The 27,167-nt window shown below is 49.4% G+C and overlaps 1 protein-coding gene across 1 annotated transcript in view; it reads right to left on the reverse strand.

Moving 5' to 3' along the window:
* MSH5 (mutS homolog 5) overlaps window positions 1-27,167 on the reverse strand; it is a 360,046-nt gene that overhangs the window by 46,040 nt on the left and 286,839 nt on the right. The gene's annotated exons all lie outside the window — the stretch shown is intronic.

Here is a 27,167-nt window from a genome sequence, read left to right on the forward strand (position 1 = left end):
CCCTCAACATGGGGGGGGTGCCTTGGGGAAGGGGGGGCCGCGCGGCCCCCCCACCCCAAAGCACCTTGTCCCCATGTTGATGAGGACAAGGGCCTCTTCCCGACAACCCTGGCCGTTGGTTGTCGGGGTCTGCGGGCTTATCGGAATCCGGGAGCCCCCTTTAATAAGGGGGCCCCCGGATACCGGCCCCCCACCCTATGTGAATGAGTATGGGGTACAATGTACCCCTACCCATTCACCTGTGAAATAAAAGTACCAAAAAAACACAACACACGAGATAAAATACTTTATTGCACAGCTCCGGGGGTCTTCTCGCCGGACTCCTCCGCTATCTTCTTGTAGCTCTTTTGCTAGCGGAGGAGTCCGGCTTTCTTCCTCGCCGCCGGCCTCTTCTCCCGACTTCGGGGGTCTTGTCCCCCTCTTCGGTTCTTCTGCCGGGCCACCGCGCCTTCTCATAGCTCTTTTACAGGCGGTGGCCCGGTCTTCTGTCGCCGCCGTCTTCCGTTCTTCTTCTTCTTCTCCAGGAGATGTTGCCTCGACGATCTCTCCGGCCGGAATGCCAGGGACGCACTGCGCGGCCACTTATATAGGGACAATGGGGCGGTGTCACATGGCTTTATGTCACATGGGTTGGTCACATGGGTTGATGTCACATGGGGACTATGACATCGTAAGGGGGCGGGGTCACCATGTGACACCAACCCATGTGACATAAAGCCATGTGACACCGCCCCATTGTCCCTATATAAGTGGCCGCGCAGTGTGTCCCTGGCATTCCGGCCGGAGAGATCGTCAAGGCAACATCTCCTGGAGAAGAAGAAGAAGAAGAAGAAGAAGAAGAAGAACGGAAGGCGGCGGCGACAGAAGACCGGGCCACCGCCTGTAAAAGAGCTAGAAGAAGGCGCGGTGGCCCGGCAGAAGAACCGAAGAGGGGGACAAGACCCCCGAAGTCGGGAGAAGAGGCCGGCGGCGAGGAACAAGAAGATAGCGGAGGAGTCCGGCGAGAAGACCCCCGAAGACGGAAGACCCCCGGAGCTGTGCAATAAAGTATTTTATCTCGTGTGTTGTGTTTTTTTTTGTACTTTTATTTTACAGGTGAATGGGTAGGGGTACATTGTACCCCATACTCATTCACATAGGGTGGGGGGGCCGGTATCCGGGGGCCCCCTTATTAAAGGGGGCTCCCAGATTCCGATAAGCCCCCCGCCCGCAGACCCCGACAACCAACGGCCAGGGTTGTCGGGAAGAGGCCCTTGTCCTCATCAACATGGGGACAAGGTGCTTTGGGATGGGGGGGCCGCGCGGCCCCCCTTCCCCAAGGCACCCCCCATGTTGAGGGCACGTGGCCTGGTACGGCTCAGGAGGGGGGGCGCTCGCTCGCCCCCCTTTCCTGGCCGGCCGGGTAGCGTGCTCGGACAAGGGTCTGTTGTGGACTTGGGGGGGACCCCACGCCGATTTTTTTCGGCGTTGGGGTTCCCCTTTAAGTTCATTCCAGGCGGCGGGGTCAGCGACGTCTCCTTCGCGGGCCCCGCCTACCTGGAGACGCGCTCGAAATGAGCGGACTTTCCTCCGTGTGTGTGGGCGAGTCCGTTCATTTCAAAAGTAGGGTGGATAGTATGGCGGACTTAGTACGCCGTATTAGTCCGCTCAAAAAGTGCCATGTGTGGGCAAGTCCGTTCATTCGAAAGTATGACGGACTGTCCGTCGGATTGTCTGACGGACTAAGTTGGCCAGACAGTCCGCCCCGTGTGTACGCTGCTTTAGAGTGAAAAAAACAAATAATACTCTCTGGTAGCCCAAAATGAATCATTTCACAATCAATATACAAGTGCTCTTATCACAAAAAAAAAACACGTTTTAAAAGGTGCCAGTGAAAGTGATATTGATAAAGTTCATGCATCCATCCGCGATGCCTTCATATAAAAAACTGATCATAAATTGAATAATTGAAATTGCACAAGGATTTTTAATCCGGAGACCCTGTGGTATGAGATTCCTCTTTTTGCATCTTGAGAGAAAGAAGATGTCACTGTTGACCTGTGTTTCCTTTGTGATCAGGTTGGTTAACTGCTTCTTTAAGCGGCTATATGCAGTATCTTCCATCAAGTATAATAATTGAAATAAAACTTAAGTCAATATTCTTGTTGCAGTGTACCACACTACTTGTGTACACACCGGGGGACTTTTTTTTGTTTTATTTTAATAAAGGAATTTTTCAAAAAAAAATGTGTACCGTATATACTCGAGTATAGGCCGACCCGAATATAAGCCGAGGCACCTACTTTTACCACAAAAAACTGGAAAAAGTTATTGACTCGAGTATAAGCCTAGGGTGGGAAATGCAGCAGCTACCGGTAAATTTCAAAAATAAAAATAGATACCAATAATGTTTTTGAATATTTATTTCAAAGAAAACCAGTAAACTATCTCTGTAAAAAAATATAAAAGTGTAAAGAGGGTCAATAAAACAATATGGTATCAACAATAACTTTAAAAGTACAAAAACCTTAGCTCATTCAGCAACCAAGCTAAAACACAAGAGTTAAAATCCTTCAAAACTGGATTCCTCATCATCTGTATGTCCAAACAGAGCTTCAGCATTAGCTGGTGTGAGATTATCACCGTAGACATTGTCATCATCACTGAGTTCGGAGTCATCACTATCACTGCTGTCGTTCTCATACAAAGCGCTGTCTTCACTGCCATCCATAGCATTACTAATGCCACATTTCTTGAAGGCGCGTTGCACCATGTCCTCCGGAATCTCTTCCCATGCATCACGAACCCACTTTGCTATCAATTCTATGTCGGGCTTCATCAGATTTCCAACTTTTGTCAGTCGGGCTTGACCAGATGACATCCATTCATGCCACATCTTTCTCACACGGTCTTTAAAAGGTTTATTTAAACACACATCTAGCGGTTGCAATACAGATGTAAGCCCACCTGGAATAACGGCCAAAGTAACTTGAGAAGATTTTGCCATTTCTTTTATGCCATCAGATGTGTGGGCTCTGAACATATCCCAAACTAGCAATGATGGTTTTTTCTTTAAGGCTGCTCCTGGTCGTTCTTTCCAAATTTCTTCCAGCCATTTTTTTGTTCCGTCTTCATCCATCCAGCCTTTCACATGTGCGCGCACTGTAATTCGTGGTGGGAATTTGACCTTTTTAGGCAAGGTCTTTCTTTTAAAAATAATGACAGGCCGCAGCTTTGTTCCATTAGCCAAACATGACAGAACAACTGTGAAATGATTTTTTTCATTTCCTGTGGTTCTGAGAAAAATAGTTTTGTCTCCCAAACTTGCCACAGTTCTGTTGCTTGGAAGATCAAAGGTCATCGGTGTTTCATCCATATTTCCAATATCTCCCAGGTCATAGTTATGGATCCTTCTTTGTTTTATGATGAATGAATGGAATGACATCACTTTTTCATCAAGGTCTTTTGGCAACTTCTGTGAAATCTTTGTTCTTTGCCGCAAACAAAGGGCAAACCTATTCATGAAGCGGGTACACCATCCTGCTGACGCAGCAAATTTTTCAATGCCTGGTGCTTTTAATTTGTCATCTTTAGCCATTTGAAGGGCACGTAAGCGAATTCCCATGCGTGTTACGCAGTAACCATTTTGACGACACTCCATAACCCATTTATGCAATTCAGTCTCTAGAGCCCCATATGAAGTTGTTAAACCACGTTGAGCTTTTTTTGCCTTTGGAATCTTTTCCAAGTCAGCTTTCTTTTTCCGCCATTCCCTCACTTGTTTTTCATCAACACAAAATTCCCTACTTGCAATACTGTTATTGCTTTCTTCTGCTCTTGACACAACCTTAAGTTTGAAACCAGCTTCGAATGACCTGCGTTTTTCTTTTGGTCCAGGATTACCGGTAGAAGTGTTGGGATCCATTTCTAACAGGATAAAAAAAAAAAACTTGTTTGGGTACCTTTTGAGGCCTAATGCAGGCTGATATTACAGAAAGTGATGACATGACTGTTTGCATAGAGCAGCCTGTGTTAGGGCTCATAATATACCGTACATTCTACCAGTGTCCTGCCTGTGCCCAATAAATATACAGCCTGCCTGTGTCCATTAAATATACCGTACAGCCTGCCTGTGTCCATTAAATATACCGTACAGCCTGCCTGTGTCCATTAAATATACCGTACCGTACAGCCTGCCTGTGTCCATTAAATATACCGTACAGCCTGCCTGTGTCCATTAAATATACCGTACCGTACAGCCTGCCTGTGTCCATTAAATATACCGTACAGCCTGCCTGTGTCCATTAAATATACCGTACAGCCTGCCTGTGTCCATTAAATATACCGTACAGCCTGCCTGTGTCCATTAAATATACAGTACCCATTGTAATAATGCTCTGGATAACACATTAGACACATACCGGTATACAGCCTGCCCATTAAATATACAGTAACCATTGTGAATTTTCACTCACCTCATGATGCTGATGTCCCGCTGTGATGATGATGTCCGCAGACAGGGCCGCTGATAGAAATCATGGGGCCCCGTACAGCCTACCTGACGGGGCCCCCTTCAGCTCCACCCTGGCCCCACCCATTGCCCCTCCCCAGACCCCGGCGCCGTCTATGGATACCGTAATATAAATTTACCGTAGTGTGCTGCCATTCCAAAGGTGGGCATCGTTTTAAAGCATGGTCTGTTTGGTACCGTATCTATTCACCACTCGGTGCAACATCTTTTATATTTAACAAAAAAAAAAAAAGGGTACCGGTATTCTTTTGTGTTTACATGTGCTAGAATTCATTAAGGCTGGGTTCACACTGCTGCGGCTACGAGAACCGGATGTCATTCGCACCGCACTGCAGTGCAAAATCACATCCGATCTCTGTGCGATGCGAGTTCAGCCATACAGATAGTATGGCTGAATTCGCATCGCACCTGCCCCAAACTCGCACAGGACCCTTTTTTTTGGTCCGCAGCAGAATTGGATCGCATGGGTGTTCACACCATACGATCCGATTCCTGTCCGAGTTTGCAGATCGCACTGCGATATGCGATCTGATCTGGGGGTGTCATTAACATTTCACTGACACTCCCAGCAGTTCGCATAGGGCAGTGTGAAGTGCCGCTGGGAGGTATGCGATGTGGGAACCCGCCGCGGATTTGCGGCGTTCCCGCATCTCTGCAGTGTGAACCCAGCCTTTTGAAACATAATTTTACGGTAATAATTGCACTTTAGGCTGGGTTCACACTGCAGCGATGCGGGAACGCCGTGAATCCGCGGCGGGTTCCCGCATCGCATACCTCCCAGCGGCACTTCACACTGCCCTATGCGAACTGCTGGGAGTGTCAGTGAAATGTTAATGACACCCCCAGATCAGATCGCATATCGCAGTGCGATCTGCAAACTCGGACAGGAATCGGATCGCATGGTGTGAACACCCATGCGATCCGATTCTGCTGCAGGCCAAAAAAAGGGTCCTGTGCGAGTTTGGGCCGGATGCGATGCCAATTCAGCCATACTATCTGTATGGCTGAACTCGCATCGCACAAGGATCGCATGTGATTTGCACTGCAGTGCAGTGCGAATCACATCCAGTTCTCGTAACCTCTGCAGTGTGAACCCAGCCTTAAAGGACAAAATTGCTTAAGATTTAAAAAAAAAATCAGGATTCTATACATACAGGATTTTAATCACTATAGATACTAAGGTACGGTAATCACAAAAGCAGGTCAGTTTGTGTCATACGGTATTTTTTGGCTCTCACCTCAACTTCAGGATGACTGAATCGCCCGGCCCCTGCTCTCTCTGCTTCTTGTTATGGTAGTCGTGCAGAGAGAGAGGATTGGGCATATCACTCCGCAACACACAGCAACCTATCCTAATGCTGAGCGGTGTGCGGAGCGGTGGCAGAGGATGTATTCCTCCGCGCCCGAAAAAGCAGAAAGAGTCCCCCCACTGCAGTGACCTATCCTAATGCTGAGCGGTGAGCGGCGTGCGGCGCGGGTGCAGAGGATGTATTCCTCCGCGCCCGAAATAGAAGAAATAGTCCCCCCCGCCACTGCAGCCGTACAGCACATGGAGAAAAAAAAAAAAAATGTACCGAACGAAAGGCAGCAGAGGGGATGGTGCTGAGCGGTAAACTTACACAGGGCATTCACCAGCGTCAGCCAGCGGCATGGCCCCGCCCCTTTTTCTCCTCCATCTCCGGCAAAATTTCAGTGACTCGAGTATAAGCCGAGGCGGCTTTTTTCAGCCCAAAAAGTGGACTGAAAAACTCGGCTTATACTCGAGTATATACGGTATTTATTTTTGACACTTTCTTGGTGAATGTGTAGGGGCACAATGTTCCCCATTCTAACTTACATAGGGGGTGACTGGGGGCACCCTTGTTTTATGTTTCCAATAAGCCCCTTGCCCGTAGACCCTCACAACCACCGACTCGAGTTTTGGGGAAGAGGCCCTTGTCCCCAGGTGTTTCAGGGGAGACCCCAAACCATTTTTAAAAAAATGTTGGCATGGGGGTTACCCTCAAAATCCAGACCTATGGGTGTGGTATGGATTTGGGGGAACCCCACAATGTTTTTTTTTCTTTTTATGGTGTAAGGGTCCCCTAAAAATCCATAAAAAGACGGTTTGGTTCACATTTCATGTGAATCAGATGCAGTTCAAAACTCAAATTTGCAAAATATGTGAACTAAGCCTTAGCAGCAACCTGCAGGATTTTCAAATGAAATAAAGTTGTAGGTCTAGGGTACATGCATCTAGAAAAAATACAAATTCAATCGGCCAGTATAAAGCCAGCCTTAGACTTTTCAGTTCAGCAAGGACTGGCCGAGATTTGAACCATGTATGGGCAAACTGATTGTATCAAAGTTGATTGAATGATCAAGTTGGGTACAACCAGCCTTCCAAAATTTTTCATGTGATTATTGCCAGCAGCTATAGCCGCTAGCAATAATCACTGTGTGTTCTCTTGGCAGGGACAGCTCCCCCCGCCAGGAGAACACAATAGCTCCGCCAGGAGGGATTCCCCCATCAACACTGACTGTGTTAATGGGGAAATCAAATGATTTTCTTTCTTGTAACCACAGATTGTAGGAAAGAAAATCTCACCATCTATGGCCGGCTTAAGCAGCGATCAGCCTTTTGAACAGCTGCTTATCGGTATACCCAACAGTTAGAATACCTATAGAAAAACTCACCGTACTCACCATAAAATCCTTTTCTCTGTAATTCACCGACACAGCTCCTCTCATAGCCATTGGGTTGTTTGCCCTATTACTAGGAGATACTAGGCATTAGTTGTAACACAACACCCAGAACTCTTAGTTCCGCCCAGGGGGTAGTCCCTTGGGCAACAACCATCCAGCCTGCCAGGCAGACCTCAGTTTTATTTTGTCTAGTGAAGGAGAAGGACCTAGGAACCCTGCGGGCCAATTGGTCCGTGCATTTTTATGCAGAAGCGTGACTTTTTGAGCAAGATGAATGATCCTGTGATCTACTACAGCTGGCTGGGTGACAGGCTGGATACCCTTATCCTTGTAGTCTCCCCAGTCCAGCTATCGAGCGTGTGCAGGCCGCAGCTACACGCTCGGCAGGCCACGATGAAACCTCAGCTCCAGAGGTGGTCAGTGAGCTTTTATGCTCCGGGGCATACATATGACCGGGCTACCGATGTCTGCATCACAGTATGCCGGGCCAGCAGCCACCCTGTACTCAGAGGCGTAACTACAACCTTCAGGGCCCCGATGCAAGAAATCGTGAAGGGCCCCCCCACCTCTCGTCCCAGGGTCCTTTATTACGGTCCCACAGTGGCCCCTTTCCTGCCATCTTGGCCCCCCCCCCCACCGTGGCAGAACACCAGGGTCGCAAGTGCAACCTTTGTGACCCTGGTAGATCTGCCATTGTGTACCACCTGTATTTAGGTACTGCTATAAAATGTTATTGATTTTACTGGTATGTAAGACCTGCACTGCCAGCATTTGAAAGGCTTTTAAAAAGGATGTTACTGACAGGCTCAGTGAGCGGACCCTGAGCAGATCACCCATGACAGCAGAACCAGCATATCCATTGCTGACCCCAGGAACATGACCCGCAGTGGTGCAGGAGGAGAGCTCTGACAGCAAGTGGCTCACACTAAGGGCACTGAGGGAGGATGGAAGGTCAGACTGGCAGCATTGGGCTAGCAGCAATGGGGAGTGGCAGGGGGCAGGTTGGGCAGCGGTTATCAGTACCAGCTGAGCCAATGCAAGAATTTTTGGCTACACAGGTGAAGGTGCATTTTGATTTTTAAAGCCCTGCCACCCCTCTCCCCTCCACAATGCAACCCCCCACCCTCACTTCACATTCTAACCTCTTTAACATTACACCTGTACTTGTAATGGGGTGCAACGTGTAGGACATCTCTACAAATCCACCCCCACCCAATCACCCTCTCTGCAAAAATCCTCTCGCAATTTCTAGCACAGATCCTCACCCCCAGGTCCTCCCTTCCAGTACAACCCTTTCCCACCATCCTGGGTCAAACTCCCCCAGCATTAAATTCTTTCCCCCCATGCCAGCATAAGTATTCTCCCCAGTTCTGTCACAAATCCTACTACTCAAATCCCCCTTCCCAGTACAAGCCCCCCAAAACACAAATCCTCTCTACTTCTAATACAAATCCATACTTCTAAACTGTCCCAGTTTTGGTGGGACCTTCCTGAGATACAAATTAAATCCTGTGTGTTTGGACTAAGGGTCTGTTCACACCAGAATTCCTTGAGGGAAACCTGCGTTTTGGGTTTGTTTCCCACACTGCATTCAAAATGCACTGCCAAAGCGATCTGCAGCGGTTGTCAACTTAATGACTCCCCAAATGCCGGTTGCAAATGCCTCCACCAGATTGTATAACCAGCAGTACCATGCAATCCAGTTGCAGTGCGTTTTGTAAAGTAGCACATGCACAGCTCTTGGTGCAGACCAACACAATTTTAGCCTATTCAAATGAAAGGGCTGAAATCGCACAGCACCTGTAAGGCATGTGTATTGCTTAAAAATGCAGAGTGCTTTCCTCTGTGATTCGTGGTGTGAACTGGCCTCGAGTCCTGGAGTGATTACCCCAAATCTCTAGCGAGGTGCCCGGAATCCCAGAAACCATGATCGTCCCAATAGCAGACAGCCTCTCTTTGAAGGAGGAGGGAGAAAGTTGTCAGAAAAGGATACTTGCAGTGATTTGGGGGGATAAGAGAATGCTGTATGTGCAAGGGGACATTTTAGGAGCAGAGAGAACTGGTGCTGGGGGGGGGGGGGGGGGGGCATTATTTTTTATTTAACCCCCCTTCTAGCACAAGTTCTGTCTGCTCCCAAAGTGCCCCCTTGCACATACAGCATCATCTTATCCCCCCAAATCACTGCAAGTATGCTTCTCTCACAACTTGAACAAATCCAAGCACACTGCCACACTAGTGTGCAGTGCACCCATTCAGTGCACATGGCATATCCACTGCACAAATCCAGTGCGCACTGCACATTACATGGCACCTATTGAGTGCACAGTGCACAGCACTCATTCAGTGCTCACTACATGTTGCACTATACCACTCTCGTGCACACTGCACTGATCCAAAGTGCACTGCCTGTCACACAGCACACATCCAATGCATGCTGCTTGTTGCACAGCAGTACCCATCCATTGCATACTGCACTGTACCCATCCATTGCATACTGCACATTGCACTGTACCCATCTTGTGTAAAAGTCACAATGCACCCAGCAAGCATCCTCCTTTGACAACTAGCTCCCTTCCCTGCCCCCCCCCCCCGTCTCCTTCCCTGCCCCCCCCCCCGTCTCCTTCCCTGCAAGTACCGAGCATTCAGAGTCAGTACGAACCTTAAATCAGCATGTCCCATCCCGTTGAGTGCTATGTCCATTCTCCCCCCTCCCCCCTCCTTCTGTCTGTGACAGCCAAGCCGATCCTAGGCGGAGGGGGAAGGGGGTTTTAGTCTGTGTGTGAGGCAGGGCGAGGGAGAGATGCTGCTGCTATACAGAGTAATCATAGCATGGGGGACCTGAAACTTCTCACACAAGCCGGGAGCCAGTCACTGGAGCAAGTACCAGAAGTCATTACCGGCGGTGTTAGAGCTCACCATCCTTGCGGTCATTACATCAGGCGCCGGACCGGAAGTCTTTCATGCTTGCCTGGGCGCCCCCCCACAGTGACAGAACACGTGGGCCCAGTCGCAAGTGCGACTGTTGCGACCCTGGTAGTTTCGCCACTGCCTGTGCTGATCAGTGAGTGGGTCTGTGATGGAATGTCTCCCAGCTCTTCAGGACTGGTAAGTACAGCTCTCCCTGCCTCGGTGGGGCTGAGCAGCTGGGCATTCCCTGGGAGGTTGGATTTGGGGGTCCCTCACCTTCCTCTCTTCTCTCCCCTGTCCCTCCCCCCCTCTCTGGGGAGATGCTGTATGTGGCTGCTGAGCAGTGTGTGTGCCTATACAGAGGCTCTTCGGGGGGCTCTCACCTGGGTTGGGGGGCTGTGCTGGCTAGCGGTGTCTTGTACTTCATGCCCCTGGAAGGTGTCTGTGAGGTTTTGTTGATGTCTTGTACAGCGCTGTGTTCCCTGCCATCATTTTCTCCCTGTACCTCATGGAGCTGCCTGGCGGCCATTTTAGGTGTCGTCAAGGGCAGCAGGCTTTCTTGGGCTTCAGCGGCCATTTTCCTAGTGATCTCCTATACAGGACAAGCCTGAACACGTTTTTGTCAGTGTTCTCTAGCAGCAGCATCTGCTCATGTGCTTTATGCCTTTGTACTGGACGCTGGGTGGCCATTATTTTGAAGCCTGAGCACACTTCAGAGCGTTTTGGCGCTATTTGCAGCAGCTGCCACCGACACAGCTTTGGTTTCCTCTGCACCTGGGAGCCCACAGGCACTACAGGCACTGCTTGTTGGAAGCTTAGAACTCCTCAGGGTGGTGAATCCAGCGGGAAAGAGCCCCTCAGCCAGTGGCAGCAAAGAGGGTGGGACTGTCACTGTCTTAAATCCCCTTCGGGTGGCAAACATGGTAGGGTCAGCATGGCTTCAGAAACTGGTGTTTCTTCCCCCAAAATCCAGGCAATTGCAACGGGTCACCTGCAGACTGCGCAGTGCCCATGGACACCCTGACAGCGGTCCTCAATTCGTTCACTGCCAAGATGGAGGCGGTGTGTGGGAAGAAAGGTGCACTAAAGCGGCCCCTGCCCCCCTCCTTTGGGGAGAGCTCTGACGCAGACTCAGATCCTGCTGAGGCTGGTGACCCCTGCTCTGTCTTGTCAGACGACGCTGACCAGGACCGTTCCAACAATGAGGATGAGTCCCCGTCCGGGTCCGTGCGCGACAAATCGCTTGTTGGCGCACTTATCACTGCTGTGCGTGATACCCTGAAGATTCAGCAGCCAGCAGATCCCTCTGCTGATGAATCGGCCCCTTTTGGGTCCCGCAAGCCAGCACGTTCACCTAAGGTGTTCCCATATCTGACTTATTTTGACAAGTTAATTTACAAGGAATCGGGTCGCCCGCAACTGACCTTTTCGGTCCCCAAGTACATGGCGGTGCGCTACCCTTTTGAGGAGAGCCTTCTCAAAAAATAGTCAGCTCTTCCGGTCGTGGACCCCCCCAGTATCCAGCTTAAATAAAGTGACCACGATCCCGGTTGAGCGGACTCCTGCATTCAAGGATCCCACGGCAGGAAGGCCAAGGCAGTGGCTCGTTCCTTGTTTACGGTTGTGGAGTCAGCCATGCGACCAATACTGGCATCCGCACTTGTGTCGCAGACATTGAGTGGGCAAAACGTTTGCACTGCAAATTGGGAGAGCAACACGCTTCTCCTGTCTGCGTGGAACTAGCAGACCAACTAGTGCAAGGCCTTAAAGAGATTGTAAAGTGAATAAAAAATAAATAAAAAAAATAACAAACATGTTATACTTACCTCCACTGTGCAGCTCGTTTTGCACAGAGTGGCCCTGAACCTGCTCTTCTGGGGTCCCTCGGCGGCTGTCTCTGCCCTCGTCCCGCAGGTGCTTCTCATGTTCATGCAAGCTCCCTCGCATGGTGAGAAGCATCTGCGGGCGCGCTCCCGTGATACAGCCGGCGGCTATAGCCGCTCGCTGCATCACACGGCCCTGCCCCCCGGCGCTCCGCGTCAGTGGATGTGATTGACAGCAGCGCGAGCCAATGGCTACGCTGCTTTCCATCCATCCACTCCAGCCAATCAGCGGCCAGGCTGAATGGTGGAAAGGACTTCGGGGGACGAGCGCGGGACTTTCGAGGGGTGAGGTAAGTAAAACGCATAGAATGCATAGAATGCATTAAGGTGAAAAAACATTTACCATTACAGACTTTAAGTACGTCTGTGACGCGGCCCTGGATACTCTCCCTCTATTATCCAGGGCTTCAGTGTCAGCTGTGGTGCAGAGGCGCCCGATTTGGCTAAAATTCTAGTCTGCTGACCAGGCATCTAAAAAAGCCCCGACAGATCTTCCCTTCCTTGGCGACCGGCTCTTTGGATGACATTATTAAAAATGCCACCGGTGGTAAGAGTACCCTACTCCCACAGGCCAGGAAGGCTAAGGAGCCACGCCGTAGGCAAGGGCCCTCTTTTTACGCTCCCAATCGGCTTTTTCGTCTGCCCAGAGCTTTGACAAAATGCCCCCAGCCCAACAGGACGTCCACGGATGGACAAAAACGTCCCTGGAACTGCAAGCCTACCAAGCCTGCGAATAAAAGTGCTACCGCATGAAGGTTTGCAGCCACCCATGTCTCAGTTGGGGGGTCGCCTTCGGGAGTTTACAGCCTGGTGGTCCTCTCGGTTATCCGACCAATGAGTCTGCGATCTGATTTCCACAGGCTACAAGATAGAGTTTCTCTCTTGGCCACCAGATTCTTCCTCTACAGCATACTCGTATTCTCGGCTCGCCGGAAGGCCCTCTTGGGGGCAGTAGAGGACCTGCTGAATTGCGAGGAGGTTGTACCGGTTCCGGAATCGGAACGTTTCAAGGGATTCTACTCAAATCTGTTTGGACGTACCCCTTCCTTCTTGGGAACTACAATCTTGGACCTGAAATCCCTCAATTACTTTGTAAAACTGCAGAGGTTCAGAATGGAATCAATTCACTCAGTAGTCGCTGCACTCCATCAAGGGGACTCCCTGGCATCCTTGGACATCCAGGATGCATACCTGATCACCCATATGCCTTTGGCTCAAAAGTTTCTGCGGTTTGCAGTCGGGGAAGCCCACTACCAGTTTGTGGCTCTTCCTTTTGGTCTGGCTTCAGCTCTCCGAGTCTTTACCATGGTATTTGCTCCAGTTTTGGCATTGCTGTGGCAACGTGGGATCGCAATCGTGGGATATCTAGACGATCTCCTCCATCTTCTGCCTTAGAGTTAGAGGAGGATGTGGCGATCACCGTGTAGACCCTGCAAGAATTTGGGTGGCTGTTGAACCTAAAGAAGTTGGTGATTGTAACGACCCAGCATCTGGAGTACCTAGGCTTCCTGCTGGACTCCATGGAAGCAAGAGTTTTTCTCCCTTCAGACAAACTGCAAACTCTCAGATCCATGGTAAAACTGCTTATGAACCGCAAGTGGTCATTGCTCCGCTTTTGCATGCGAGTCCTGGGTCTCATGGTAGCCTCCTTCGAGGCAGTACCTTATGCCCAGTTCCCCACCAGAGTCCTGCAGAAGGAGATTTTGACAAAATGGGAAAATCTCAGTTGTCCCTGGATCGTCAGATCCAGGTGAGCCAGTCAGTCAGAGACTCACTGATCTGGTGGCTGTGGTCCCCGGTGATTCAGTCCGGGAAATCGTTCCTGCCTCTGAAGTGGACAGTGATCACAACGGATGCCAGCCTATCCGGCTGGGGTGGAGTGATGGGGCTTCAGTTGGCTCAGGGCCTCTGGCTGATGGAAGAATCCAAGTTGCCAATCAATCTGCTCGAGTTGAGAGCGATCAGGCTATGCCTCTCCACATGGTCGATGAGAATTCAGGGGTGTCCGATCAGGATCCAGTCAGACAATGCCACGGCTGTGGCATACGTCAATCACCAAGGGGGAACAAGAAGCTCAGCCGCTGCACGAGAGGTCGCTCACATACTTCGGTGGGCAGATCGACACTGTAGAGGGTCAGCCTGGGGCAGGGTTAAGAGGGGGTTAATCGAAGAAGGCAGATACTACCCCTTCAGACCTGCTTATGGTCAGGTGTGCTGAAAGTGTCAGTGTGGAGCTGTTGAGTAGGAGAGAGACACAGCAGCACGCTGTGTGGAAATGTCCATTGCTGGATGGTGTACCTGCTGGGTGAGTTTAACCACAAAAAAGACTGTAGCTCTGTTTGGAGCCATGAACTGTTACCTCTAAGCCTGTGGGCTGATGAACTGTGAGCTGTACCTGTGTGCACATCCATGTGATAAGATAAGTATGTCTGGTCTTACGTTTTTTTTTTTCTGTTTTGCTGAATAAAAGCCACTTTTATTTTACTGGACTGCCTCTGAGCCAGCTCTTCACCCCTCTGATCCCCTACAATTGGTGCATCGGGCAGTTTGAGGGGTCCAGTCTAATCCCATGTCCTGGGTTAAAGCTGCACAGACCGTGAAATCTTCTGAACAAGCTATGGAGGATGTGGTTAAGCAGCTGGTACTGGCTAATACACAAGCGCAGGTCCGCCATCAGGAGGTCCAGGCCCGCCATCAGGAGGGCCAGGCCCGCCATCATGAGGGCCAGGCATGCCATCAGGAGGGCCAGCAGGCCCTGGTACAAGCGCAGGCTCGGCAGGAGCAGATCCTGGTGCAGACAGTCGGTGTACAACAGGAAACAAACCGCTTACTGAGTGAACAGATAGCGGGATTACAAAAGATGGTGACCCATCAGGCTGAAATGACGAAAGGTGACCCCGCTGTAAAGAGTGACCCCCGGAAGGCAGTGCAGCAGACTCTGCAAAAGATGATGGCCTTAGACAATGTGGGAGCATACCTAGCTATATTTGAGCGGGTTGCAGCAAGGGAGGGTCTGCCTGATGAAGACTGGGCAGATATACTGGCTCCTTTCCTGACTGCAAACCCCCAACAAGCATACTGTGACTTGGCCCCGGAATCAGCACAAGATTATAAGCTCCTGAAAGCAGAAATCCTAGCAAGGCTGGGAGTGACTGTCGCTTTAAGGGCGAACCGAGTCCATGTCTGTCGCTTTGACAAGGCTAAGCCTGCCCGTGCGCAGCTCTACCACCTGATGCACTTGTTCCAAGATTGGCTGAAACCTGAGGAAAACACACCCACTCAGACTGTGGAAAGAGTCGCACTCGATCGTTTCCTGCATAGACTACCCAGGGAGCTCCACCAATGGGTGGCTCAGTCCGAGCCTCAGTTACTGGATGAGATGGCTACAGCTGTTGAGCGCTACAGTTGTGCGGAAAAGTTCCAGGAGAGTCCCTCTGTCACAAGAGAGCTGGCCCATTTCAAAGAAGTGCGTTCCAGCACCAGTGAGCCTCCCGGTGATCGCATAGTGGCTGCTCGGAGGGATAATACAACTACCAAGAGCACCACAGGACCTAAGCTTCCAGGGAACCAACAGGGGGAACCCCGTGAGGTTCGCTGTTGGTCCTGCCATAAACTGGGTCATCTGGCGGCCCAGTGCCCAAGTCGGGAAGAACCAATGGAGTGCGACATGGGTCACCGTTGCTCCATGTATATCCATGCATTATGTGCTGCAACCAACCTAAATCCGCATGAGTGTGTGGTGCGGGTCAATGGACATGAAGTGACTCTGGGAGTGTCGTTACCCTGCTCCGATCGGATGGGTTGCCAAGAAAGCTGGTACCAAGGGAACAGGTTGGGGTCATCTGTGTGCATGGTGATGTTAAAAACTATCCTGTGGCCTGTTTGACCATGTGTATACCAGCAGGAATGGCTAAACTAAAAGTGGGGGTGGTCCCAGGACTACCTCATGATTTACTAATCGGGCGAGACTGCCCCATGTTTTGGGACTTGTATGGGCAAAAGCTCAAAGGTTTGGGGGTTTCTCCCAAAAAGCAAGAACCCACAGAGGTGGTGAACAATAGTGTGTAGGAGGTTGTTACTAAGGATCAGTACCAGGTTGCTGAACTTGCAGAAAGGGAGCCCGGTCCCCTGGAGGTGTTTGCGGGATTGGAAGTGGAAAGTACCTCCTCTGAGCCAGACATGTTAGATCTTGGGGGCTCCCGGGAAGATTTCCTTAGTGCTCAGATGAGAGACCCCACTTTGGTCCCCACCAGGGAACAGGCCACGGTTTTAAATGGTGAATCACAGCACCCTGGGACGGACATGAAGTTCCCCTATTTTGCTGTGAATCATGACTTGTTGTACCGAGTAACTAAGGTCAATCAAGAAGTGTTGGAACAACTGGTGGTACCCAAACCTTTTAGGTATAAGGTGTTACATTTGGCTCATAGACATGTACTTGGTGGTCACCTTGGAGCGGCTAAAACTCAGGAACTACTGCGAGTCCTGCCCTACCTGTCAAAGAACTGCTCGAATACCCCATTTTCGCAGTCTGCTGGTACCGCTTCCAATTATTGAGGTTCCCTTTGATCGCATAGCCATGGAATTGGTGGGCCCCTTACCCAAGTCAGCTAGGGGACACCAATACATTTTAGTTGTCCTTGACTATGCCACCCGGTATCCGGAAGCGATCCCTTTAAGAAATTGCTCATCCAAGGTCATCGCACGGGAGTTGTTGCAGATGTTCATGAGAACAGGGCTCCCATCTGAGATCTTGACAGACCAAGGTACCCCGTTCATGTCAAACGCGATGAAGGAACTCTGTAACCTGTTTAAAATGAAACACTTGCGGACTTCAGTGTATCACCCACAAACTGATGGGTTAGTGGAGCGGTTCAACAAAACCTTAAAGGTAATGCTAAAGAAAGCAGTGGAGGAGGATGGTTGGGATTGCTTGTTGCCTCCCTCGTTGTTTGCCATAAGAGGTACCCCAGGCCTCCACAGGGTTCTCCCCCTTTGAGCTGGTTTATGGGAGACACCCCCGTGGACTACTGGATATAATGAAAGAGACGTGGGAACAAGAAGCTTCCCCGTATCGGAGTGTGGTAGAACACGTGTCTCAAATGCAGGACCGAAGAACAAAAATTATGCCCATAGTAGTGGAACATTTGCAGGCTGCGCAAAACGCCCAGAGTCGTGTATACAACGATCTGCCAAGATTAGAGAGTTTAAACCCGGGGATCGGGTGCTGGTCTTAGTGCCTACCGTCGAGAGTACGTTTCTCGCCAAGTGGCAAGGACCCTTTGAGATAGTTGAGAGGGTGGGCAAGGTCAACTTTAAAGTCCATCAGCCCACCAAACGTAAACCCTACCAGATTTACCACGTCAACTTGATCAAACCATGGAAAGATAGACAGGTTTTGATAGTCAGTCTGAAAGTCCCAGAAGACCCTGATGCTCAGATTAAGAAGGTAGGGATTGCAGAGGCTCTCTCCCCTTCTTAAAAACAGGAGTACTGGGAGTTTTTGCAGAGGAATCAAGACATTTTTTCAAACCTATCGGGCCTAACCTAGGTAATTGAACATAATGTCATTACAGACCCTGGCGTTCGAGTAAACCTCAAACCCTACCCGATACCCGAAGCTCGCTGGAATATTGTCTCGGCTGAGCTTAAGAGCATGTTGGACCTTGGGGTCATTGAGGAGTCTTCAAGTAGCTGGTCCAGCCCTATAGTCCTTGTACCCAAGCCGAATGGAACCTGGCGGTTCTGCAATGACTTTCGCAAATGTTAAATGAAGTCCCCAAGCCAGACGCGTATACGATGTAAAAAGTGTAAAAACAGCGCTGTCTATAAATAAATAAATATCCGTTGACAAAATAAAATATGAGAGAACTCCTGCTGCAACTTAAATGTGAGATACACACAATGAAAACCAATTAAGAAAAAAAGCTGCGCTGAAAGCTATAAAATTATGTGATATATGCTCATGTACCATAAATGGTGCTAAAATAAATAATTATCACTGTGAAAAAACATATTTCCCACCATGTGTACAAAAATTATTGATATTGCAAACTTAAATAGAAAATAATGACAAGAAACAAATGTATATAGTCCAAAATTGAATGAGAAGCTGATGGTTAAATGTAGAGGCAGGAGGATAAGAAAATAAAACTTCAGTCCACTTAGGTGATACCGCACACAACACCCTCAGAATATGAAGCAAGTGCACCAAGGAAAGAATCCTCCACCACTAGATCCAGTGAGGCTTACCAGCTAGCCAGATCTCTTTTTAGGGAGATCAAAACGTGCCTGCAACTTTAACCCCCAATCTGGACCTCTGTATCAAGATACACCACAGGTAACTCCAATCTTTATGTCTCCTCCTTACAGCGTCTCTCATCCCAGCCATGTTGATTTAATGGGATAAAACAAACAGAAGAGATCCCATAGCGTAACCCCCGCAAAAGACTTCTTTATGTCAGGTGGCCATTGTACCCTTAGACAAACTGTATACTATGCCCCGGGTCGATTAATTAATCGAGAGATTAGGAATGGCCCGGTACATCACCACTCTTGACCAAGGGATACTGGCAGATCCCACTTTCCCCAGAAGCTAAAGAAAAAACTGCATTTGCCACACCCGAGGGCTTATGGCAGTATGCCCGAATGCCATTCGAGTTACATGGGGCCCCAGCCACTTTCCAGAGGGCCATGGACTTCGTCTTGAGACCTCATAAGGAATTCTCAGGAGCCTATCTTGATAACATTGTCATCTTTAGTAAGGACTGGGAGATTCACTTACCAAAGGTCCAGTTGGTCTTGGATGCCCACCGAAGGGCGGGGTTCACAGTGAACCCAGAAAAGAGCAAGGTTGGGTTAGAGGAGGCCCGCTACCTGAGGTATGTTGTAGGCAGGGGTGTGATTAAGCCCCAACTAAACAAGGTGGAGGGTATTCAAAAATGGCCCCGTCCACTCACAAAGAAACAAGTGTATTCTTTCCTTGGCATTGTGGGCTATTATAGGAGGTTTGTCCCCAACTTTGCCAGTCTAGCAGCACCTCTGACTGATCTCACCAAGGGAAAGAACGCAACTGTTGTTCAGTGGAGTGCAGAAGCAGAAGCAGCGTTCTGCCGATTGAAGCAAGCTTTGTGCCAGGAACCAATGTTGGTAGCTCCCGACTTCCAAAAAGAATTCCTGGTACAAACAGATGCCTCAAAATTGGGTCTGGGTGCAGTACTGTCCCAGATGATTGGGTGGGATTAGCACCCTGTTGTGTACTTGAGCCGGAAGTTTACACCAGCTGAGAGGAATTATTCCATTGTGGAAAGGGAGCGTCTCACAATAAAATGGGCTTTGGAGACACTCCGCTACTACTTGTTGGGCCGACCCTTCAAGTTAGTTTCAGATCATGTGCCCCTTAAGTGGATGGCCCAAAATAAAGATAAAAACTCAAGAATCATTTGGTGGTTTCTTGCTCTACAGGACTTCAGGTTTGTAGTGGTACATAGGGCATCTGCATTCTGATGTACCTTTCCCGTGTCTACTGCCACTAGAGTCGTGGTGTCCAGACCCCTGGCCTGGAACAGAGGAGGGGATATGTAGAGGGTCAGCCTGGGGCAGGGTTAAGAGGGGGTTAATCGAAGAAGGCAGGTACTTCCCCTTCAGACCTGCTTATGGTCAGGTGTGCTGAAAGTTTCAGTGTGGAGCTGTTGAGTAGGCGAGAGAGACACAGCAGCATGCTGTGTGGAAACATCCATTCCTGGATGGTGTACCTGCTGGGTGAGCTTAACCACAAAAAAGACTGTAGCTCTGTTTGGAGCCATGAACTGTTACCTCTAAGCCTGTGGGCTGATGAACTGTGAGCTGTACCTGGGTGCACATCCATGTGATAAGACAAGTCTGTCTGGTCTTATGTTTTTTTTTCTGTTTTGCTGAATAAAAGCCACTTTTATTTTACTGTACTGCCTCTGAGCCAGCTCTTCACTCCTCTGATCCCCCTACAACACGTACCGGCCCTGTTGGCTATTTACATCCCAGGAGTGGAGAACTGGCAGGCGGACTGAGTCGACAGATGCTGGACCCAGGAGAATGGGCATTGCATCCAGAGATATTCAGGTTACTGTACCTGAAGTGGGGCACACCAGATGTGGATCTTCTGTCCTCCCATCTCAATCGTAAGGTGCCAAGATTCGTGTCCAGGAAAAGAGATCCGTGGACAGACACGTCAGAGGCGCTGGTGGCTACGTGGGATCAGTACCAGCTGATATACGCCTTTCCTCCACTGAAACGGTTACCATGCCTGCTTCACAGAGTGGAAGCCGAGGGGATCCCAGTAATAATGGTTGCCCCAGATTGGCCTCAGCGTCCTTGGTATGCAGACCTGGTGCATCTGGTGGCAGACGCTCCCTGGCGACTGCCGTTGTGAGAGGACCTTCTGTCTCAAGGTCCGATTCTCCATCCTGCTTTACCATCACTGGCTTTAATGGCTATAGAGAGCCAGGTATCGAGGAAACGGGGTCTGTCGGACTCAGTGATCCCAACTATGTGAAGAGCATGAATATCTTCTTTCCAGAAGATATACCATTGTACCTGGAAGGCCTACATCTCCATGTATGAGGAGAAAGGATGGCATCCGTGCTCTTTTTCTATATCCAGGATCCTGCTGTTCCAGAAATTGGCATTAAGGCTGCTTTCACACTGGGGCGGTATTCAGGCAAAAAAAAAAAACTAAAAATAGCGCCTGTGTAACGCCTGAAAAAAAACGGCCCCTTTAACTCCAGTGTGAAAGCCGGAGAGCTGGCAGGACGGTGAAAAAAGTCCTGCTAGCCGCATCTTTGCAGCGGTGTATTCACCGCTCCTACCCATTGAAATCAATGGGACACCGCGGCAATACCGCCGGCAAAGCGTCGCTGCAGCGGCGCTTTGCGGGCGGGTTTAACCCCTTTTCGGCCACTAGCGGGGGTTAAAACCACCCCGCCAGCGCCCGCACACCGCCGCTAAAACGACGGTAAAGCGCCGCTAAAAATAGCGGCACTTTACCGCCGACGCCGCTCCCGCTGCAGTGTGAAAGCAGCCTTACCACTTGCTTACTGGGCACTTAAACACCCTTCCTGCCCAGACCAATTTTCAGCTTTCGGTGCTCTCACACTTTGAATGACAATTACTCAGTCATGCAACACTGTACCCAAATGATTTTTTTGTCCTTTTTTTCCCACAAATAGAGCTTTCTTTTGGTGGTATTTGATCCCCTCTGGGGTTTTTATTTTTTGCGCTATAAATGAAAAAAGACCGAAAATTTTGAAAAAAAAACGCATATTTCTTTGTTTCTGTGACAGAATTATGCAAATTATTAATTTTTCTTCATAAATTTTGGCTACAATTTATACTGCTACATATCTTTAGTAAAAATAACCCAAATTAGTGGATATTATTTGGTCTTTGTGAAAGTTAGAGAGTCTACAAGCTGTGGTGCGAATCGCACAAAATTGATCACATCTGATGTACTGGTGGACTATCTCGCTTCTTGTGACCCGAACAAGTCAGGAAAGTACAAATACCCCCCAAATGACCCCTTTTTGGAAAGTAGACATTCCAAGGTATTTAGTAAGAGGCATAGTGAGCTTTTTGATGTTGTCATTTTTTCCCCACAATTCTTTGCAAAATTAAGATTTTTCATTTTTTTTTCTCCACAAAATTGTCATTGTAATATGTTATTTCTCTCACATGGCATGTGTATACCACAAATGATACCCCCCAAAAAATTCTGCTACTCCTCCTGAGTATTACAATACCACATGTGTGGGACTTTTTCACAGCCTGGCCACATAGAGAGGCCCAACATGCAGGTAGCGCCATCATGTGTTCTAGGAACATAAATTACACATCTAACTTGTTGACTATTTATTACACTTTTTAAGCACCAGGACAATGACACGTGACACTGATGACAGATGGCACTGATACGTGGCAATGATGACACTTATACGTGGCACTGATGACAGATGGCACTAATATGTGGCACTGATGACAGATGGCACTTATACATGGCACTGATGACACGTGGAACTTATACGTGGCACTGATGACACGTGGCACTAATACGTGGCACTGAAGACATGTGGCACTAATACGTGGCACTGATGACAGATGGCACTAATACGTGGCACTAATACGTGCCACCGATGACAGATGGCACTAATACATGGCACCGATAACGCGTGACACTGATGACAGATGGCACTGATAAGTGGCATTGATGACACGTGACACTGACAACAGATGGCACGTGACACTGACAGGTGGCACTGATGACAAATGGCACTGATATGTGGCACTGATGACAGATGGCACTAATACGTGGCACTGATGACAGATGGTACTATGTGGCACTGATGACACGTGGCACTGGGGACATATGGCACTGACAACAGATGGCACTGGGGAAGGATGGCACTGGGGCAGGATGGCACTGCTGGGGGAGGATGGATGGCACTGCTGGGGGAGGATGGCACTTTTTTTTTTTACTTTTTTTTTAAATCAAAACAAAGGAAAGCAGAACGGCTGCCGCTGCAGCCGTTCATCTCTCCCCTCTCACACTCGGTCTGTGTGAGGAGGGAGAGCGGCGCTGAGAGATGATCTCATATGTTTACATATGAGATCATCTCCCATTGGACACGCCGTTCGCGCTGTAAACGACCGCTGTGATTGGCCGTTTACAGCGATCTGTGTTTGCCTGTCCCCGGGGGACACGGCGAACACATAACTTCCGCAATGCGCGCCCGCGGCGGCGCGCATTGCGGAAGTAAACATTAGGACGTCCAGGGACGGCCTCCCGGACGAACGCGCCTGCCCTACGGCCGTCATTCGGCTATAGGGCGGGCGCGAGGTGGTTAAGGGGCAAATTTCAGCCTTGGCTGTCTTTTTTGTTTTGTTAATATCAGGGAGATTCCCCTGTTGACACTTTCCCAGAAAGTGGTCTTTCTAGTGGCCATCAGATCGGCCAGGAGGGTTTCAGAACTGGCGGCCTTGTCTTGCAAGTCACCCTATTTGGTTATCCACAAGGATAAGGTGGTGTTGCATCTGCAACTGTCTTTTCCACCGAAGGTGGTCTCGGCCTTTCATATCAATGAGGACATTGTATTACTATCTCTATGTCCTAAGCCAAAGCACCCTGAGGTGGTCCTTCACGCTCTGGACATGGTTCGGGCTCTGATGGTGTATTTGTCTGCCACTGCTCCCTTTCAGAAGTCAGACTCCCTGTTCGTTTCGGTGGCTGGTTCAAAAAAAGGCATGGTGGTCTCCTTCGGCCACCATTTCAAGGTGGATCAGACAGATTGTAGTACAAGCCTATGCCTTGTGCTATGCCAGGTGCCCCCCTTTCCGGGTCACGGCCCACTCCACGAGGGCAATCGGAACGTCTTGGGTCTTCAGACACCAAGCGTCTGTCGCTCAAGTGTGTAAGGCGGCGACCTGGTTGTCTGTCCAAACGTAGCAAGTTCTACAAGGTAGATGTCAGTGCATCAGCTGATGCTTGTTTCGGCCACAACATTTTGCATGCAGCCATATAGTTGCAATTGAATATGCGATATATATTTCCTTTTTTCCTGGTTTTTCGATAAAAACACAGTACCGTTAAGTACCGCAAAATCCTTTTCTCTGTAATTCACCGACCGACACAGCACCTGCTCCTCCTTTTTGTCTTTACGTTATACTGTTTGTTGCCCATGAAAATGGCCACTGAAGCCCAGGAAAGCATGTTGCCCTTGCCCACACCTAAAATGGCCACCAGGCAGCTCCATGAGGTACAGGGAGAAAATGATGGCAGTGAACACAGCGCTGTACAAGACATCAGCAAAACCTCACAGACACCTTCCAGGGGCATGAAGCACAGGACCCAGGACACAACTGTCTGGAGGGTTGTTGCACAAGGGACCACCCCCTGGGCAGAACTAAGAGTTCTGGGTGTTGTGTTACAACTAATGCCTAGTATCTCTTAGTAATAGGGCAAACAACCCAATGGCTAAGAGAGGAGCTGTGTCGGTCGGTGAATATAAGAGAAACTGCATTTAATACCAGAACAGGCCATTACGAGTACCTGGTAATGCCTTTTGGCCTTTGTAACGCCCCAGCAGTTTTCCAGGAATTTATTAACAACGTCCTCTGAGATTTGTTGCAGTTATGTGTGGTGGTTTATCTGAATGATATCCTCATATTTTCCAAGTCCTTGGAGAGCCACCACACAGATGTCTGTTCTGTGCTTCAGAAACTAAGAAAGAACAATCTCTATTGTAAACTGGAGAAGTGCGAGTTCCACCGTCAACAGGTTACATTCCTGGGCTATGTCATTTCCACTGCTGGTTGTTCGATGGACCCAGAGAAGCTTTCAGCAGTCCTACAGTGGCCTCGACCCGTAGGTTTACGTCCTCTGCAGCATTTCCTGGGCTTTGCCAACTACTATCGGAAGTTTATTCGTAACTTCTCGTCTCTGGTCAAGCCTCTGACTGATATGACCAGAAAGGACGGTAACCCACAGAGTTGGTCTCCAGAGTCCATTAAGGCCTTTGAGACTCTCAAGGCTGCCTTTGTTTCTGCTCCTGTGTTGGCACATCCTGATCCTACGTTGCCTTTTATCCTAGAAGTTGATGCTTCTGAGACTGGAGTTGGTGCCCTTCTGTCTCAACGTCCTAACTCAGAGCGCTATACATCCGTGTGGCTACTTTTTCAAGATATTGTCACCTGCCGAGTGCAATTATGAGATTGGCAACAGAGAGCTGTTGGCGATCATTTTAGCCCTGAAAGAATGGAGACATCTGCTTGAAGGTACCACTGTGCCGGTTCTTATTCTTACTGACCATAAGAATATTACATTCTTGTCTGAGGCTAAGCGCCTCTCTCCCAGAAGGGCGCGATGGGCTCTTTTCTTGTCGAGTTTTAATTACATTGTTTCATTCTTACCCGGTACCAAGAATGTAACGGCTGATGCCTTGTCACGACAATTTTCCTCCACTTCCAAGTCGGAGTAGGTACCGGTTCCTGCTAATCCTCCTGATCGTATCTTGGCTACGGTTCGTACCAGTCTTACTTTGGGTGACAAAATTCTTGCTGCTCAGGTCCATGCTCCTCCTGAGAAACTTTGTGACCGCTGCTTTGTCCCAGAGTGTCTCCGTACTGCCGTGCTCCAGACTTACCATTCCCCCAAGGCAGCTGGCCATCCTGGGAAGAATCAACTAATTTGGGCCATTTCCCAACAGTTCTGGTGGCCTAGTCTATGGGCTGATATTACTGCTTTCGTAGCTGCCTGTTCTGTGTGTGCTCAGAGTAAGACTCCACGACACCTTCCATTGGGCCTCCTACAACCCATACCCAATGGAGAGGGGCCCTGGACCCACCTGTCAATGGATTTCATTGTGGAGTTGTCAACTCCCAAGGCAACACTGTTATCCTTATGGTGGTTGACCGGTTCTCAAAGATATGTCATTGTATTCCACTTCAGAAGTTGCTTACTTCTAAGGAACTGGCTTCCAATTTTTGCTCTGGAGATCTTTCGCTTACATGGGCTGCCCAAGGTGATTGTCTCGGACAGGGACAGTCAGTTTGTCTCCGGGTTCTGGTGAGCCTTTTGTGCACAGTTTGGAATCCAGCTTGCTTTCTCTTCTGCGTATCACCCACAGTCTAATGGGGCCCCAGAGCAAGCCAATCAGTCCTTGGAGCAATTCCTATGTTGCTATATTTCTGACCACCATAACACAACAGTGCCTTGAATTCTGCCTACCGATTGTCTCCATTTATGGCGAATTATGGTTTCCAGCCTTCTATGTTGCCTGACTTGTTTGTTCCGCAGATTATTTCTGCACTAGAGGAGCATCTCTGTGGTCTTCGTTCCACTTGGGTACAAGTCCAGGAGGCTTTACGTCATGCTAATGATAGGTACAGACTCTATGCTGACCGCCTGCCTGTGCCTTCCTACTAGGTTGGGGACAGGGTCTGGCTGTCATCTCGCAACCTCCGTCTTCGTGTTCTCTCACTGAAGTTTGTACCTCAGTTTATTGGGCCTTTCCGTATCCTTCACAGGATTAACTCAGTGGCTTACGCGTTGGACCTTCCTCCTAGTATGCACGTCTCTAAAGTGTTTCATGTCTCCTTATTGAAACCGTTGGTCTGCAACCGATTTCATAGTTTCATAGTTAGTAAGGTTGAATAAAGACACTAGTCCATCCAGGTCAACCTGAGTGTCTACCCCCTATCCCTGTACATTGCACACTCACATTGGTCCCTACCCTCAAGGAGCCCACAATCCAAGGTCCCCATTCATATACTAGGACCAATTTTGGACAGAAGCCAATTAACCTACCTGCATGTCTTTGGAGTGTGGGAGGAAACCGGAGTACCCGGAGGAAACCGCATGCAAACTCCAGGCAGGTAGTGTCATGGTTGGGATACGAACCAGCAACCCTTTTTACTGCTAGGTGAGAGTGCTATGGTAACAAAGAAATAAGCTACCTGGGCTGTGAATCTGTGGGGGTTTTATACCCAGCTAATTAGGTAACCTACCTCAGCTGATCCGGCAGTGACAGGTACAAACAGAGAATTGCCCACAGTACTTTTTGCTAAACTAGGCATGGCTGGAAAGCAGACTGAATAGAACTGAGGTGTGGCTCAGAGGTAAAGAAACAGGAACAACAACTGACAGTCATGAGTTCAATACCACCCATAGCCACTTTGGGCGCAACCACGCCTGGCTGTCTAAAAGACGTGGTAGGGACTGTGACCTAACAATCCATTGTTGACTCCCATAGGTTCTGTGGGCGCAAGCAGCACCTGGTGCATTGGCTGGGGTATGGTCCGGAGGAACGCTGCTGGGTTTCACCCTCGGACGTACATGCCCTGTCCTCCTCCGCAAGTTTCATAGATGTTTTCTCCTCAAGCCTGGTGGCCCGATGGAGAGGGGTCATTGAGGAGGGGGTACTGTCAGGGCTGGCTGCTCAGCTGTCAGCTAATTGCCAGCTCTCATCTCTCTCCACAGTCACCCAGCTGTTCCTGATCCTACTCGTCTGACCTGCCTACTTAAAGCTGTCCAGCTCACTTCATCTCTGCCTTCGCCTTGGCCACATCACAAAAAACCATCTCCTGTGGTTCTGTTTAAAGACTGGCTTGCTGACATCCCTTCTGGCTCCTTACCCTGCTTGCTGTTGCTCCACTTG

The sequence above is a fragment of the Lithobates pipiens genome, unplaced genomic scaffold (assembly GCF_037356315.1).
Source record: "Lithobates pipiens isolate NorthernLeopardFrog02 unplaced genomic scaffold, aLitPip1_a1.2 Scaffold_1, whole genome shotgun sequence".
Classification (NCBI taxonomy): Eukaryota; Metazoa; Chordata; class Amphibia; order Anura; family Ranidae; genus Lithobates; species Lithobates pipiens.